The sequence below is a fragment of the Siphateles boraxobius genome, unplaced genomic scaffold, assembly GCF_051911475.1.
Source record: "Siphateles boraxobius isolate OS27281-9 unplaced genomic scaffold, OSU_SipBor_1 48, whole genome shotgun sequence".
NCBI lineage: Eukaryota > Metazoa > Chordata > Actinopteri > Cypriniformes > Leuciscidae > Siphateles > Siphateles boraxobius.
The window spans coordinates 14,559,973-14,573,699 of NW_027509119.1; the positions used below are offsets into that span (position 1 = coordinate 14,559,973).

The 13,727-nt window shown below is 42.5% G+C and overlaps 1 long non-coding RNA gene across 1 annotated transcript; it reads right to left on the reverse strand.

Moving 5' to 3' along the window:
• Nucleotides 1-6,426: 6,426 nt before the first annotated feature.
• LOC143710879 (uncharacterized) lies at nt 6,427-7,240 on the reverse strand. The gene is made up of 6 exons (XR_013194674.1): nt 7,160-7,240; nt 7,025-7,075; nt 6,906-6,932; nt 6,700-6,777; nt 6,568-6,585; nt 6,427-6,487 (listed from the first exon to the last, which is right to left on the reverse strand). It is a non-coding gene; the product is annotated as an uncharacterized LOC143710879 (long non-coding RNA).
• Between the last annotated feature and the right edge of the window lie 6,487 nt (nt 7,241-13,727).

Genomic DNA, 13,727 nt, shown 5'->3' on the forward strand with positions numbered 1-13,727 from the left:
AGAACAGTGCCAAGAAATTGCAGCATAACATAAAACAGCATTTGTTTCAGCACATACAATCTTCTTGCGAAACTCAACAGCTTTCAGCTTTTCGCACAGCTCTTCCAATTCCTCCACTGACTTGCATGGCTCCTCTAGCACCTCGAATAGGTCCAAGGCAGAGGTGCTTGGCTGGCTCACAGACTGCAGTCCAATTGCTGTTTTAATATCGGCATGGATTTGGTCAAGTTTCAGCAGTATTCTCCTCTCCAAACCATCAAATAGCTGAGAGATATCTGTGAAAACATTGTGAAAACATTCTCTCTCTCTCTCTGATTTTTTTCTCAATTTTAGTAATTATAGCCATTCAGCATTACAGTATAATTAAAATCTATCAATTTTAACATTTATTTAATAAACCATCTTCAAATAACACTATTGTAATCAATGTCACAAAAAAGGCCTATACAAAAAAGGCCTACGCCCTTCAAAATATTATTATTATTATATTATTATATGAAGACAAATATACTCATATATATATATATATATATATATATATATATATATATATATATTTTAGCAAATGGCAAAAAGTCAAATTGAATAGAGCTGATTAAAATTAAATAAAGTGTGACTGTTAGAATCACAATGCTTGTACATATCTATCCAGGTCATCTGTATATATGTGTATAAAGTCTTTCTTCATACTATGAATCTGCTGGCTTGTAGAACTGGACTGTGGCTGGAGTGTTGAAACTGATGGAACTGTAACCACATCAATCAAAAACGTCTCAGGTTACGTATGTAACACTGGTTCCCTGAGAGGGAACGAGACGCTGCGTTGAGACGCGGTGGGAACGCTCTGCGTGATTGCGTCGTGAAGCACGTGTATAATCAGTCCAATGGAAGAACGAGACGTCACCGGCGGTGACGTCATAGACCAGGAAGCTATAAAGCACACCAGAAATCAGACCGCGACAGCTTCTGAAAAGGCCTGAAGCAAGTCGATCAGGGCATGCAGGAAGTATGGCAGGAGAACGCAGCGTCTCGTTCCCTCTCAGGGAACCAGGGTTACATACGTAACCTGAGACGTTCCCTTTCAAGGGAACTCGAGCTGCGTTGAGACGTGGTGGGAACCCCATGTCCACTACGCCATAATGAGAAATGCCCGTTCTGTGTGGAGTCCTTGCGCACACTAAGAAACAAGCAGCCTAGCCCCGGGAGTGGAGAGGTCTAGGTCGTAGAATCTGACAAATGTATGCGGTGAGGACCAGCCTGCCGCATTACAAACGTCCTGCAGGGAAACCCCTGAAATTAAAGCCTTAGAGGCAGCCATACTCCTAGTAGAATGGACGCGGACAGCCATAGGTGAGAGCTGTCCGGCCGCTTCATAAGCAAGTGAGATAGCCTCAACTACCCACTTGCTCATTACCTGTCTAGATGCAGGGCAACCTTTCTTGGTTGAACCGAAGCAGACAAATAACTGCTCTGATCTACGCCACAGGGCAGCTCTGTGAATGTAGGCATCCAAAGCCCTAACGGGACATAACAGATTGAGACCTTCCTGATCTGGGGTAACGAAAGGTGGAGGGCAAAAAGCCTGCAGCACAATAGGGCCCGCCACATTAGTGGGGACCTTAGGAATGTAACCCGGCCTAGGGTGTAAAAATGCTTTCACCATACCAGGTGCAAATTCCAGACATGAAGGAGCCACCGACAGGGCTTGCAGATCTCCAATTCTCTTGATAGAAGAAATAGCGAGAAGAAATAGAGTTTTTAGTGTAAGGAACTTCTCTGAAACCTCTTCAATAGGCTCGAAGGGAGCCAGGGCCAGACCCTCAAGTACAATGGCCAAATCCCAAGCCGGTGCTCTAGAGTGCAATGCAGGCCTAAGCCTCAGTGTACCACGGAGAAAACGAGTAATAAGAGGATCTCTCCCAAGAGAAGAAGCCCCCAAAGGGGAGCGATAAGCAGATATAGCCGCTACGTACACCTTTAAGGTGGAGGGAGATAATCCAGCAGAGAAACGGTCTTGAAGGAAATCGAGAACTGTACCAACCGGGCAGTTAGCAGGATTTAAAAAACGTTCTCCACACCATGTAGAGAACAATTTCCATTTCAATGAATATAGTTTTCTCGTGGAAGGAGCTCTGGATTGAAGGATGGTCTCAACGACCTCAGTCGAGAGACCGGATTCTAAGAGCTGGGCCCCCTCAGAGGCCAAGCCCACAGTTTCCACAACTCCGGGCGAGGGTGAAATATCGTGCCCCCTGCTTGAGATAACAAGTCCCCCCTGACAGGAATCTCCATGGGAGAGCCGTGCAGAAGGGACACTAGGTCCGAGAACCACACTCGGGTCGGCCAGTGCGGGGCTACTAATAATAGATGAGCCCCATCCCGGCGAACCCTCTCCAGAACTCCCGGAAGCAATGATATCGGGGGGAATGCGTACAGGTGCAGCCTCGGCCACTCCTGTACCATAGCGTCCAGTCCGAGAGGAGTTGGATATGTGAGGGAGAACCAAAGCGGACAATGGGTTGTATCGTAAGATGCAAAAAGATCTATCTGAGCTTGACCATAGTTCTCCCATAGGAGCTCCACCACCTCGGGGTGAAGTCTCCACTCCCCGGGCCTCAGCCCCTGTCTTGACAGGATATCTGCTCCCACATTCAAATACCCTGGAATATAAACTGCCCTGAGTGACAGTAATTTTCCCTGGGCCCATAGGAGGATCTGATGAGCCAGTTTGCATAATAATAGGGACCTCAGACCCCCCTGATGGTTGATGTAAGAGACCACCGATGTGTTGTCTGTGCGGACGAGCACATGATGGCCTCTCAGGTCTGGCAGGAAGTATTTGAGAGCCTGAAATACCGCCATCATCTCTAGTCGGTTTATATGCCACGAAAGCTGATGGTCCTGCCAGACACCTGTCGCCGAGCGGCCACTCATGACCGCCCCCCAGCCTGTGAGGGAAGCATCCGTCGATAGCGTTACGCTTCGACAAGAAGCCCCCAATACTGGGCCTTGGGCGAGGAACCAAGGTTTCTTCCACATGACCAAGGCACGTAGGCATAGCCGCGTGACCTTGATCGTGCGAAACGGATTTCCCCTCGGAGAAAATTCCTTGGTCCTGAGCCACCACTGCAGGGGTCTCATGTGCAGAAGGCCAAAAGTAACTACGTTGGACGCAGCTGCCATGAGACCCACCAGTCTCTGGAACTGTTTCACAGTGAGTGACTGGCCTAGTTTTACCATATTTACGGCTGTGAGAATCGCAGAAATACGAGCTGGAGACAATCGTGCTTGCATAGTTGTCGAATCCCAAATCACCCCTAAAAAAGTGGTCCTCTGGGCTGGGAGGAGCACACTCTTCTTGGTGTTTAGCCGCAACCCCAACCTTTTTAAGTGAGACAGAACGACATCTCGATGCCGAACTGCCAACTGCTCGGAACGAGCCAGGATCAACCAGTCGTCGATATAGTTTAATACGCGAATGCCCTGGAGTCTCAGAGGAGCCAGCGCTGCATCCACGCATTTCGTAAAGGTGCGGGGTGATAAACCTAGGCCGAATGGAAGGACCCGATATTGGTATGCTTCGCCCCCGAAAGCAAACCTCAGGAACTTCCTGTGATGAGGATGAATGGATACATGAAAGTAAGCGTCCTTCAAGTCTATTGTGACAAACCAGTCCTCAGACTGAATCTGTGATACAATCTGTTTGAGTGTAAGCATCTTGAACTTGAGTTTCTGAACTCTGCTGTTTAACTGACGCAGATCTAGAATAGGACGCAACCCCCCATCCTTCTTGGGAACGATGAAGTAACGGCTGTAAAACCCTGACTCTCTGCTGGGAGGAGAAACCCTTTCTATAGCCCCTTTTTGCAGAAGCGTCAGTACTTCTAGTTCCATGACCCGAGCCTGCCTTGGGTCCACCACTGTGGGAAGGACCCCTTGAAATCTGGGCGGACGAGAACCGAACTGAATTCTGTAACCCTTTTCTATTATATGCAGGACCCACTGAGAAATATTTGGCAGTAGTTTCCACGCTGCCAGAAATTCTACTAAGGGGACCAGTCTCTCGAGACTGGCCTCGGGATTCGGTTGTACGGACATTTCGGTGCCCTGAAGCGGCGAACCGGCAGGGAACAACCGAACTGACCGTTCAACGATCCTCCTCGGAGAATCGTATGGGGACGCTGACACCTCGGTGCCCTGAAGCGGCGAACCGGCAGGGAACAACCGATGTGGCAGCGCTGCGACTCTCCTCAGAGAATCGCCCCCCAGAGGGTGCCGAGGATGAACGATTTCTCGAAATCGTCCCTCCTCGGAGGGGACCACCCTCAGAAGCCTGACGCCTTGGGCGTCAGGACTTCTTCTTAGCCCAAGCCTTCTTAGAGATGACAGTCCTCAGATCTTGCCTACCCCTAGCTGGCCTGGACTGCGACCGCCACCCAGATTCCCCAGATTGTGGAGGAGCCCGAGTGGCGACGCTCTGTTTTTGATGCACTCTGTGCTGTGAGGAGCTTGTACTCGGATGAGACTGCTCGGATTTAATAATCATTTTTCGCCCAGCAGTCTCGGGGATATTGAAACGTCGAGGAAGAAACCTCTGGAACGCAGCCGATTGTTTTTTCGTTTCTTGAAACCTATCGACGACACAGTTGATAGCGTCGCCGAACAAACTTGAAGGTGACAGTGGCGCGTCCAGAAGAACAGACCTATCTTTATCCTTTATATCAGACAGATTTAACCAAAGATGCCGCTCCGTGGCCACCAGGGCTGCCATAGAACAGCCCACTGATTTGGCCGTCTCCTTGGTGGCCCGGAGAGACAGGTCTGTTGCGCGACGCAATTCTCGAATTGCGTCAGCGCTGACTTCCTCACGTTCATCGATATCCTTCAGCAGATCAGCCTGGTATGCCTGCAGTATAGACATAGTGTGCAGACATGACGCAGCCTGACCTGCTGCCGAATAAGCTTTACCCACCAGCGAAGATGTAGATTTTAATGGCTTGGTGGGTAACGTCGGGGTTTTTAATGATGACGATGACTCGGGAGAGAGATAGCTCGCGAGCGTCTCTTCAGCCCGAGGCACCTTAACATAACCATAATCAGATGCACCCAAAACATTACTGTAACAGGAAGTTTGTGGGTTAAATACTCTGAATGACGCCGGTTTATTCCACGATCTCGAAACCTCATTGTGGAGATCGGGAAAAAACGGGAGTCCCCGACGTGGAGGCTGTGTTTTAGATGGTAAAAATCTTTCATCTAATAATCTTTTTCTAGTAACACTCAAAGAATCATCGGCTGGCCATTCAATATTTAATCTAGCTACAGCACGAGATAAAACCTCCATAAGCTCCTCATCATTATCGGAGGCATGAGCTGGCGAAAACTCAACATCCCCCATATCAACACTGACGACATCCAGATCCTCAGAACTGGATAGCCGCAACAATGGTGCCCCAACCTGGGAAGGAGAAGCCGCAGCGCGGGCTCCTTCCTGGGCAGAGGCACCGGATCCAGCAGGTAAGGGTTGAGAAAGGGCTGGGCCCGTCTCAAGCCCCGCTACTAGATCCATATGCGAACCCCAAGATGAAAGCCTTCGCTGTGCCTCGGCAGCAGCGGGACCCGCACCCCGGGGAGCGCGAACCGAACCGTCCTCCTCAAAGAACGCCCGGCGAGAGCGGAGCGTCCTCACGGACAGCTTCTCGCAATGCTCACAGTCAGCTCCCTCGAGAACTGACTGGGTATGCTCCACTCCCAAACAAGCAACACAAAGCTGATGTGTGTCCCCACCCGTGATGAAACGAGGGCAAGGGACAACACAACGCTTGAATTCTTGTTTCGCCATAATATATATATATATATAGATAGATAATGTGCTTGTGACAGACAACAATAAATAGACAAGGACAGTATACAGAGAGCGCTTGCTGAAGGCAACAGAAGCTGTCGCGGTCTGATTTCTGGTGTGCTTTATAGCTTCCTGGTCTATGACGTCACCGCCGGTGACGTCTCGTTCTTCCATTGGACTGATTATACACGTGCTTCACGACGCAATCACGCAGAGCGTTCCCACCGCGTCTCAACGCAGCTCGAGTTCCCTTGAAAGGGAAGTGCATTTATTTGATCAATATGAAAGTTGAAACCGTTATAATGTGAATTATTACTACATTTTTTGTACTGTAAATGTGAATTACTAAATGTAATTAATTTATGTGATGGCAAAGCTGAATTAGTATAGTCTTCATGATCCTTCAGAAATCATTAATATGCTGATTTGCTGCTCAAGAAGCATTTATTATTATGAATGCTGTAAAGAGTTGTGTTGCTGTTTTATTTAATTTAGTTTTAAAAAAGTCCCAACCTTAAACTTCTTTCTATAACTACTCAGTTACTGAAAAATTAAAACTCAAAATGTACTCACAGGAAGGAGCATTGGGCAACATCAAACAAGATTGTTTTTGTTTTTTTCTTTTTGGCTGCAGCTCCTCATCTAAGGTAAAAAAAAAGAACTTGAGTAAAAAAGACATAACATTGTTTAAACCTATAAAAACTAAATAACAGTGGTCTTACCTTCATCAGTCTCCACAGCTGAAGAAAACAAAAAACAAACAAAAAAAAAAAAAACAGTGACAGCAATCATGTAGGCAATATTGACTTCTCTTCATATATATATATTTTAAGTGACATTCATTTTCTACTTACACTCAAGTGTAGTTTCTGCTAATGTTGATCTATTTTTTGATTTTTTCTTTTTCTTTGCTTGTAAGCTGGTAATGTCATCTTCCAGACCAAATGGAATAATGAAAATAAAGAATTAGGTTATATAGTTAAATATATTCTCCTTTTAAAAATCCTCACTGATATTTAAAACCCATTTTTTTGGTATGAGCACACCACAGTGAATTCACCTGGAGACGACCCACCATTCTCATGAACTGCAAAACAAAATTTTATTAAACATTAATAGAGAACACAAATTTTGGCTTTTCATAATCATTCTCATTTCAGTTATAGTTTATATGCTTACAGCTTTGAGTCTGTTTTGCCCATCTGGGCTGGCTGGGCAAGACTTCTTCCTCTGCAAAAAACAAATTTTAAATATTACCTTTCATAATAAATTAGGGAAGATCTTTAACCTATTTATTATAACATATCTAAATACCTCTAAATCGTCTTGGGGGAATGACTTTTCTCCCCGTATTCTCATCAGAGTCCTCAACATGCGATGTTTCTTGGGCCTTTCTTGCCCGAAATCTTGCCAGATCATAATTATCTGCTCACAAAGCAGCATAACTTATAGAAATATTTGCTATTTTTTGTCTTGATTAAAAAGTTTGTATGGTATTATTTTGCATACTTTACCTGTGTCAGAAAATATTCTGACTTGATGTTTGGACCATAGCTTCTTATCTGGTATGGCACATTTTTTTTTTACCATAATACCAGCGTTCACGTGAGGCCAGTAGCAATACAATACCTTTCAGACATAGATGTATTTGTTTTCATTTGCACATTTACAATAAACCTGTTTAATATTTAACATTCATGTTTACATATATGGACACTTAGTCTTACCTCATTATTTAACTCCAACCAGCTGGATGGAGCCACCTCAACTTCATTGTGCTTAATGAAATGAAGCACAACATAGCGCAAATAATCCTGTATAAAATAGAAAAGTTAAAATATAAATTGTTGAAATTTTTATAATTAGCTATTAATAGATCCATAGGACATGCTCTAACCTCGTGAATAAATTATGATTATGGCTGTTATGTATCGGATCCATTTGTTGTTATTGTTCATCCTCCTTGTTTTCTTAAGTTCTAGACATTCTCATTTCATTTTTGTAGTTAAAATGTTCTTCTACAGAAAGGCTTGAGTCTTGTGACATATTTGATGATTTGGTTGTAATGCTCTGTGTCTTTAAATTAAACTAATAAATAACTATGTACATCTTGCAGCAGCCTACAAAGTATGAAGGATAGACACGACAATTCTGATTCCACCCTTTTCTTCCAACATGAATGCCCTCCTCTCAAGTGCCTTTCTGTCAAGGCATCGCATTTGTGAGTGCCTAATGCTAGCGACATACGCTCCATAAAGACGGGAATCACATGGCGTCATCAGATATGGCTGTAAATTGGTGAACACTCTGCATAACATTGTGTTGTCCACCCCTTCTGACACCACCTCACAACATTCTTCAGGGCTTAAAACAAACACATTGTTTGGGCTTTTCAATGACACAACTTTTTCCTTGTTTTCTTGCTTCAGCTTTGATGTTTCCTCCAGACGATTTGCTACTTGAGTTAAGACATTTTTTCCAGAGCGGACCATGTTCTTCATCTGATGTAGATAGTTTTCAAATTTAAACGCACTGCAGTTGTCAAGGCAGCCAAAGTTTTGAGCAAAGGTGAAAGGTGAAGCAATGAATGGACGTTGTACACTAAAAATGTCTCTCCGTATATCTCCCGTCCTTTCTCCACAAAGTATTGCAGTAGTTGGCTGGCATAAGGCCCTTGTGCCTTTGTAAGTTCTGGACTCACTAAGATGCACAGAGCAGTGCTAAAACACAAGAAGTGTTCGTACAGTTGTCCTTGTAGTGCTCCCTTCAGAACTATCTTCCCTGTGTATAATGCAAACTGTCTGAATTCGGTTGCTTTCCAACGCTCAATTTCTTGCAACCCCCTTGGCTTTCTGGCAAAGCAGTCAGGAATTGTTTTCTTCAGTGTCACCAGCCTATTGCTTACACGGGCCACGTCTCCTGATGACATGCGATACTCGGATCTACCTCTTGTCCACAATAGCAGCAACTTTTTCATGACCCCAAGGCAGCTCTGGTGCATGTAATCGATGGGGAATGATTTGATCATGTCGATTGGGAGGACAGAGAAAGGTGAAATCTTCTCCTCGTGATGGTGTTCTGGTTGCCAACACTCCCTGAATGATTGGTCTGTCCTCAAGGTCAGATTGTCAACATCTGGATACGTCAACCGACCATCCCAGGATCCCTTCTGGGTGCATCTGTCGCACCCATAGTAGCCGGAGAACTGCTTGACACACTTGACCATGGCTTTGGCAGGAGCATCGCAGGTAACACATCTCAGTTGGATGTTTAAATGCTTGCCTTCCCAGGTCAGACCATTCTGCATTAGTTCTGCCAATTCCTGAACTGTGTCACTAATAAAGTCTTGTGTTTTAGGTTTGGATCCAGCAGTGGTGATGCAGAGGGGGAAGATACATGCTGGTGACAAATTAATGGAACAAAGAACTGGCCAGAGGGACACGTTTGAGCTTTTGAATAATGGTAGCCCATCAACGTTTAAGGAGAGGTCCAGTGACTGCAGATGGTCTGTCACAGCTGCAGGATATCTGCTCAGATGCTTTGAGAGCTGATCTGCCACATTAAACTGTACACTCTCAACAGCATCTTTGGTAGTAAGTTCATAATGCTTCTCATTTCCAAAGAGTGTCCTTGCAGTATGGGGGAGTTCTGCATGCCCATGTATTTTGAGGATGCTTAAGAGAGCATCCACAGCATTATGTTTAACTTGAAACATACATGCCCATTTTGAAAGTTCTTCCCTGAGAGTGGTTGTATCTTGTTCGCTATCAGAACTTGACAGGGCTGGATCTGTAAACATGCTAAAATTTTCCTCCTCAAAGAGCTGGTTGTGACTGTCACTATCAGCAATGCTGGCCATCTCAATTGCACTGATCGTTTCCTTGTTGGCTGCTGCCTTTTGTGCCCTTGACACTCTAGCCCAGATTTTATTGTACTGCCTCTTACGCTCTTTTGATGTCATCCATCTACTGTACTGGTGTCTCTGCCAATAATTCAATAAATTACGTTTTTCAGTACATTTCCAGATTTAATCTGTTTTTCCCTTAAACTATCAACCATATAACTTGATTGGTACTGAACTTACCTTTTTGGAGGACATATTGGCCAGAAGTACAAAGGCTGAGAAAACAGATATAAACAATTATATAATTATAATTATATATGATTTATGTGTATGCATATTATTTATGTGTATGTATATATATAATTATGATATTATAATTATAATATTATAATTATATATATATACATACACATAAATAACTATTTCAAACAAGATAAATTAAAAGATGTAGCCACACTGTTGGCTGTTTTTAACATCATAATACTTATTAAGTTTGATATAAACAATATTAAGTGTTATTTTTTGTGACGTATAGCATTTAAAACTTAGTCATAACACATGGTTTTGTTTTCAGGTAAACAATTTGTAAATTGTTCGTAGTTAGATTTTTTAATGTTTAAAAGTATTATTTAAATATACATTTAAATTTAATTAATTTTAATGTATAATAGGCTAAAGATTTAAAGATAATTCCAAAAAGATATGCATTATTTATACATAAATTCAGACTAAATCAATGGTCTGCACAGTCTACAGTTGTGACCTCAGGAATAGTTCATGAAGTGATCCACATCTTTCTACAAACACGGGAGGTGAATTATTATTCTGATTTGGCCCAAAAGCTACTTGCACTGGTTACTGTTTTTAAGGGCCACTTGAATCATTACTTTTCAGTGTGTTTGCACCATAGACTGTAAAACAGGATACAACCCAGATAGATATAACTCTAATTTCAATTAAACTCCAGTACAATAGGTGGCGGCATGCATTTAGTGTGCTGCCCGCCAGTAAACCCCATGTGATGAACAGGAAGAGCATATGCATACAGGACGGCTGGCAGACGTGTCGCTGGAAGACTGCGGGTAAGATTTTTTTCCTAATTTGAACGTTAAAATGTGTTTAATCGTGACTACAGACCAAGACCAGCATATGTTGTGTTTTGGTGCTGGTATGCTGGTGACCAGCATGGTATGCTGGTGACCAGCATGGGATGCTGGTGACCAGCATGGGATGCTGGTTATAAACATTGGAAACTATGCAGGTCAACAGTAATAGATGTTAAGGATGGTAGCCTGTTAACCAGGATGGAATGCTGGACAGCTACATTGAATTTTGGTATGATGAAAATCATGAAAATACAAGCTTAAATTAATACATGTAACAAGTTTATTTAATAATAACAAGTAAACATTAACAATAATAACAATTATTTAACAAAAAACAACACTCAGGACGACAGAACAAATCAACATAAACAAAGAACATACACATCAACATTTAGTAATTTATCTGAAAAAGTAGGATCAATACAGTAATGATGACAGAACAGAACGATATAAACAGAGCATACACATCAACATGTACTAATCTATCTGAAAAGGTAGGCAACTGTTAGCAGGTTACTGTTGACAAGGACAAATGTGTAGTACAAAGCACAAAGCAGTCGACTCATTTTTGTCTCAAATGGAACCACATAGTCAAATTTTAAAGTTTTTTTTTTAGTCTGTTAATGTCCATTATTTTTTCTGTAATAAACCGTCCGGCCTTTATCCATCTGGCCTGCGACTCTGTCTCCTCCACATTCTTTTTGTCAAGCCACTCCTTGAAGCAGACTGAAAAGAAATGAACAGATAAATAGTGATGCTTGTGTCGCACCAGAACAAATAAAAATGTATTACTCCATAACCCAGTACTTGGCATCCCACAATGACCTTGTGGCTACTGCTACCTTTTAATGTCTGAAGTTTCTGGGGGGTTAAGGGCTGCCTGCTGGTTTTGGTTGTGGGGCATTCCTTCCCTGTGAGACTCCTTTCCGCCAGAGTCTTAGTGCCCCAGATTGCCACTGCCAACTCCTTCACAAATAAGGAATCCCGCGTGCTGTTTTGAATCCTTGACCAGGCCTCTCTGCGCACTCGAACATCTCCCCCCAAATGAATCTGACAAAATTAAAAACAAAAATAATCAAGGTACTAGATTGTACAAATGTATACAAAATGTATTTTAAGTGTACTGTAGTTGGGGGTTCTTATATTAATCCATGCACACAGATGACGACCCCTACGAAAAATAAGTTTATTCAAGTGTTCTATTAGTATACTTCTTTTAAACTAAAAATAAGAAAATATACTTTCAGTCTACATTTTATATACTTCTCAAAAAATATACTTAAGTATACTTTATAAAATGAACTTGAAGTATGCTTCTTTTTCGTAAGGGGAGATGCTGTACCTCATCTCCTTCTGAAGATACAGAGGGCTCCACCTCATTCAAACAGCCAGACTCTGCACCTATATACAAAATAATGTCAATGTATTCAATATGTATATTTACCCTCTTGCATCAGGGCCTATAGTTTGGTAAATATATCTGTGAGTGCTATATATATATACACACACACACACACACACACACACACACACACACACACACACACACACACACACACACACACACACACACACACACACACACACACACACACACACACACACACACGTATATCCTTACTTTGTAAGGTCTCCTTTGGGCTTGGGGCTCCAGGGTCTTTGACAGTTAGAAAGAAAACAAACATATCACAAATATGACAGATGATGGAAAACATGACAGGGGGAGGGGGGGTCTCCTCCTTACCACTGCACTTTGCTGTTGATGAGGATTTCAGTGCCTTCAGCAATTGTTGCTGCAATTGCATGTTTAGAGAACGTAGTTCTTTATTCTCTGCCTCAATTTCTGTTCTGAGTTTCTCCTGCTCCTCTAACCTATAATAGATGGACATGTATGTCATGATTAGCTGACATTATAAGAAAAAAGAAACAAAAATCTATATATATCTATATCTTTCTATATATATCTGACAAGCAGATTAAATCAAACATTGGGCTAAAGATCAATTCTCTTGTCAGAACACATTAATTCAAAAACCACTTACTTGTTTTTAGGTTCCTGCAGTTGCAGGGACATATTGTTTTTTTTTTTTATGTAGAGCTGTTGCTTCTTTTTAGCCTCCTCAAAAAGTTTTTCTGGTACAACCCCACCACCATCATCATCATCATCATCCTCTTCTGACAATGAGTCAGACAGGGTATGAGCTCTCATTATCTTGCTTGGAGTTGGGCAGAGTGGAGACTGTTTTCTTCTAATTTTTCTCTCTTTTAGCAAGGTTAAGAGATTATTTTGTTTGGCCTCTTCTGCAGCTTTTTTCTGATTTGTCTACATGGATAACATGGATAAAAGCATAATTAGGAAAAAGCACCTCAGTGTATTGCAAGACTCCCATCCAAACAAAACAAACAAAGCATTGTAAAAGCAATTACCCTATATGATTATTGAATAGATTAATGATTGGAGCCTAATATTATCACTTGATAATGGTGATAATTTGATAACCTGTATGTGGGCAGGGACACAACAATACATTGCAGTACATACATGATTTATGTAGTACATGCCCTGTAGTTACATTCAAGTGCCACAAGATGGCAATAGCTGTAATTACAGTTGGCAATAGTTGTAATTACAGTTAACAGGAAAAACGGGAGCAGATCAGCAGCAGCCAATAACATTAATTTAACCATTTTAAACAACTATTAAGTTAGCTAACATCGGAAATAAAAAAGCAATATCAACTTTACATGTGTTGCTTTGGCGTCCTCCGCCTCAGAGCGCGACCGTGGAGGCGTGGTCTCCTTCAGAAGTCTCACACGGACCCGCTTACCCTTGGCCAGTTCCTCCTCGATCTCTTCTCTGGACTCTGGAATGTTAATAACACTGAATGTAAGTACTTGAAAGCACCTGCTATAACGTTATATTCTGTCATGC